Source organism: Habropoda laboriosa, unplaced genomic scaffold, assembly GCF_001263275.1.
Source record: "Habropoda laboriosa isolate 0110345459 unplaced genomic scaffold, ASM126327v1 scaffold67, whole genome shotgun sequence".
Lineage (NCBI taxonomy): Eukaryota > Metazoa > Arthropoda > Insecta > Hymenoptera > Apidae > Habropoda > Habropoda laboriosa.
In genome coordinates this window covers 3,462,055-3,467,229 of record NW_017100242.1, presented here as the reverse complement: position 1 = coordinate 3,467,229, position 5,175 = coordinate 3,462,055, and the positions used below count along the sequence as shown (strand labels likewise).

Sequence of the window (5,175 nt, the reverse complement as noted above, 5' to 3'; positions counted from 1 at the left end):
CAAAAACGCATTGTTGTTTAAAAGTATACAATTTATGTTCAAGAATTTACAACCTACCTCGTTATTTTAACTAAAAGCAATAATAGTGAACCCTACTTAACCTAATCTTAACCTCTTTCTTATCGCTGTTATATAAAGTCGAATAGTATTAGCTACGTTATCTAAATATTATTACTTTAGTCCATGAAAAATAGTTAAAAAAATATACTACGCATGAAATAATTTAAAGAACTCATTCATTTAGGAAACCCTTTTTAATTACTGTCTTATCGTATTTATATTAATAATATAACCAATTAAAGAATGCAAAGGCACAATCAATTCTTTATAGGCACACAGTATATGTACATTCATTTCAGCTATTTAAAATTACAGAATATATGAAAACTGTAATTAAATAAATGCATTTTTGTTGTGTGTAAATAAAATTGTACATATTGATGTAATTCAGATGTAATAAGTTACATAGAACTATTAAATAAAACTGTATATATGAATCATCATGCTGACTACGCAAAAACGTAATAAGTGTAACTAGCTTACGATATATTTTGCAACATTAAAATTTTCCACATGTTAATAAAAATACATTACACAAAATTACTAATAAGTTCGTAATTCTGTATATTTATGTAACATCAACCCAAGTATTTTGCAATAGCGACGTAAGAATTACAATATTTCTCTAATACGATATTTGCATCATCGAAAATTTTCCAAGACGGAACTATAGATTCCGTAGAATAGAGGCGGACAATTGCAAAAAAAAAACCATCATTAAATGACCATAGTTTATATCTAACGCAATAATGAAATTCAATTTTTATTTTTTCTATGCTTACGTCTTATTTGTAATAGTATTTGCAAATGTTAAATTCATGTTCACGAACGTTATCATATTCAAATGTTTATAAAAACAAACGAATACGAATTACAACTGTCTTAAAATTACGTAGATACAGATATTCTTTTAATATGAAATATATTTAAACAAAATTAATACCTTTTCCTTTGAAATAAAGTCTACTTCGTAGTCTGCTAAGACGTGCTATCCAACTCTGCAGCTTACAAAGAAGTGTGTGACCGGTAACCGCTTTCCGTAGAACTTTTTACCAATCCACAGACAAGGTATAGGATAGACCGCACATTCAATGTAAATTCGTGTCACACGGTCCGAACACTGCTCACGTAGCCCTGTTACCTTTCTCGTGCTACATGCGACGTTATCGATACAGAACGAAATAAGATTACAGCGCTATAGTGGTAGTGGGAATTGTAATTAAACAATGTAACAACACAGACGACATACAGGCACAAACGAGGTACAGAATAGACATATCACTCAATGTCATTATCACTCTTATCATTTTTGTGTCACTTCCAACTTTACCGATTTAACATAGAATAAGATTACAACGTAGGCAGTGGTTACAATCAGAAATAAATATAACTATAAATTTGTAAATAAAGAATAGGACATCTTTATTTCAGGTTGCTTTCGTTATCCCCTTCAAGCACCACGCCACGATTACTCTCGCAATGTTAGAGTGGATATCATTTCTAAACTTACCGTTTTAAATGTTAGAGAACATAAGAAAACCTCTAATTTTTTACACAATCGATATTGCAGAACATGAGATACGAAGTTCTATAAGGTGATTGGTCTATTCTGTACTTCGTCTATGGCTATACCTTGTCTGTGATATTACGTTTATTTTCTTATCAACGAAGAACGAATGTCAGTGATTATTATTACAAACTGATCCTGTTTGTCAGATTTTAGAATAAGGTATTTTGAAATAATCTTTAAGAAATTTTTTATTTAAATATATTTTAGTTGCTAATAATATATGTAAGGTACATTCAAAGATAGAAAATATTTCTAGTCTCTCAAGATTATACTAGAATGCATGTGCACACAATTTACATACAATCAAATTTGAAACATTTTAAAAATTATATAAAATAACACAAACTTTCAAAATTATATAGTTAAGATTTAGAGGAAATTCTATTGTGAGTATAATAATCAAGAAAGCACGTATTATTTAAAATGACAATTTATACTATACATCAATATTTGATTGTATTTGTGTTCCTTCAATTCCGTATTTTTATAATGTTCCATCAACAGATGTTCCCTTTTACCTTTTGTTTTATAATTAAACAGATTTATATTTAAGTGTTGAATACTGTATTTTTTTAAAAATAAAATTCAATTAAATCGAAAAAATTTACTTCGAGAATTAATTGGATCTTTTGGTATGTTTCGTCTGATTAAAAAATACAATCACGAAAATATAAAAGGCGATCCTAAAAAATGATTTCAAACTTTTTTTATGAAATTCTTGTATATAAATTCCTATGGTTTAAAGCTTGTTAAGGTTATATGTACTGAATATGTTTTTTAGTTGTTAGCAATTACTATTATAATTTCTATTTCTGTATACTTTTATTTTATGTCATAATTAAATTAAAAAAAGATTTGCATCAATAATTGTGTGTATTAATTAAGGTAGAGCTACAAGTGTTTAATCATTTAAAATAATTTTATAGATGCAATAACATACATATTTGTATCTATATTATTTTAATATGGGATATATAAAAAGAGAAACATGATCTGTAATTTAAGTTTGATTTCTGTTCTTCAATTTCATATACAATTATGAAAAAAAATCCAACATATTTGGTCAATGATATTAGAGAATTCTTTCAGATATTGTGAATACAAACCTGATTTATTAAAAGTTAGCTTAAATTACCTGACATTGCCCAGGCTGTTTCCATCTAGAACATCAGCATTTGTGGAAATGTGAAAATCAAACAACAATATATTGAAATTAATTTGTCTTCTCACTATATGTAAAATAGAATATCAGACAGTTTCTACATCTGTGCATCTGTGTAAAATCTAACAGTTGTCATTTTGAACATATAATTTAAGTAAGCTCGAAACTTAAGATTAAAGACATTGCATGCTATTTAGCCTTTTCACCTGAACATTTTTATCACAGTATAATTTTTATCATTGTTATCTCTTGTATCAATGGTTATATATGTATAGGGTGTCATGTACTAGTAGTACAGGAAGGTGGTGTGATTCTAGGTAAAAATCTACATTGAAAATGTAGAATAAAATTGTTTGCAAGAAAATTGAATTCAAATATTTGCTACAAACTGTTGCATCTGCCTATACTTTTCTATTGATAAATAGTAGTAATGTCACATTTTGCAAAGAAACAGTTTACACAGAAGATAGTGTAAATCTGTAGCTGAAAGAGAGAATTGTACAGACTTTCACACAATTAAAGCACCAAAATATATCATCAGTCACAACTCTGCAATTCAAAGAGCAAGGATTTGTATGTAAATTTTTAATATAAATTTAAAATTAAGGAAATTGGTAAAAATGTATTATTCGTATAGATCATGACATTGGCATCACTTATTAGTATTACAAACATAAATCGCGACATGGTTAATTGCACACATACCAGGCAAAGTCAATTTTCTTTAACACAAAGCCTCATATGAACAAATTTTATTCTATATTTTCAACTTATTTTTTCATGAAAAATCACCACCTCCCTGATTGTACCACCAATTACATGACACATATATTTAATCTATGTATTTTGTTCATTGAATTGCATTCTATGCAATATCAAATATTTATGTATTAACTAAATGGACTGTTGAATGTGACTTCAACTTATTTTATCTTTAATAATTACAGTTCATGTCAACAATTCCTTATGGTGCCTTTAGTATATTTTAGTTTAAGTATACCATTTTATTAAACGAAACAATAATTAATAAAATCTCAAAATAATGTGGTCTTTAAAAAAATTATTTTTTCATAACAAACGTTTGCCTTTTTGGAAAATAAAGTTGCTTCCTTCAACCTGTTTTTCTATCAGCAAAAGAGATAGTAGACAAGGGGCGATTCTACATGTAAAAATAAACCGAAAATAAAGAAAAAAAATTTGTTCGTTTCAAGCTTCGTTTTCACGGGAATCAAATTTGAATATCTATCGAGAACACGTGTACTTACTTGACTATCTCCGGGCTTTATGTTTGTACTAATAACCAGTGCCAATGTCACGATAAGTACTAATAATACGTTTATTAACAATTTTATTGCTTTACATGCACATTACTGAACGAATTGTTGAAAGTGACGTCCTTGTTGACGCACACAAATTGTTTCATTTCGAATCAGAGTCGTGGACTGATGCTACGGTATTTCGATGCCTCAATTTCTCGAAATATTAATCTTTCTTTCAGCAGCAGAAGATTTTCACTGCTTTCTGCGTACACTGTTTCTTTCACATAACCCCATAAATCGAAGTCTAATGGGCTAAAGTCCAGTAATCTTGTACGGTACATATGCAGTTCATTGCGTAAAAAGTGTAAGTAAGATATTCCATTCAGCGTATCCAGCAAGAAATATGATCGTATGATGTTAAGTTCCAATTATCCCAGTTCATACATTAATACTCAATTTGCTTTTAAATTCATTTTCTTGGACTATACGTAGATTCACGAATGACCCCTAGCGTGTATTGCGTCCATTGAGAGTAAAATCTCGTGTGAACGTCGATTCATCTCGTTCATAAAACGAAGAATGTACATAAATCGACCGTTATTACCATGCTGGTGAAGCAGCCAATCGCAGAAGCTTAATCGCGATAGATGATTGCGTTCTTTGATAAGATATCGCTTATACTATTTGAAAGAGTATAAAATAAACTGTTCATATAGAATTTTTTATTAAATTTTAATGATACTTTCTTTGGACAATTTTCTCAACTTTTTAGATCTATGAAAATCAGAAAAATTTGCAAACGTTATATAAAAAAAATCAAAGTTCACAAATTATATATTATCAGAAAGCTTGATTTTTTTTGTGATTCCTTGTTGTAAATCACGTTTCGATATGTTGTTTGAATCGAAAGTTATAGCCCCTAAAGTGTTTTGTCAAGTGCGCATTTCAACCCTCACTCCCTTTTGCCACCTGGTGGTCAGCAGAGAAACTAACGATGGGAATCGATGACGTATAGTCGGTGGAAGAAATATAGCAAGCTCGTTGTGATTGCATTTTGTGTGATTAAATCACATTTTGAATATTGTAGCGTATTGGAGACACTATTTGTGTACGATTAATTTGTC

The 5,175-nt window shown here is 29.1% G+C and overlaps 2 protein-coding genes across 2 annotated transcripts in view; one reads left to right on the top strand and one right to left on the bottom strand.

Moving 5' to 3' along the window:
- LOC108571963 (peroxiredoxin 1-like) overlaps window positions 1-1,189 on the bottom strand; it is a 2,431-nt gene extending 1,242 nt beyond the window's left edge. Inside the window, exon 1 of the mRNA XM_017934126.1 lies at window positions 1,004-1,189. The gene's annotated coding sequence lies outside the window, so the exon portion shown is untranslated. The remainder of the gene's footprint in view (window positions 1-1,003) is intronic.
- A 534-nt stretch (window positions 1,190-1,723) lies between these two features.
- The window catches only part of LOC108571964 (putative peptidyl-tRNA hydrolase PTRHD1), a 4,934-nt gene continuing 1,482 nt past the window's right edge, over window positions 1,724-5,175 (top strand). The window contains exon 1 of the mRNA XM_017934127.1: window positions 1,724-1,789. The gene's annotated coding sequence lies outside the window, so the exon portion shown is untranslated. The remainder of the gene's footprint in view (window positions 1,790-5,175) is intronic.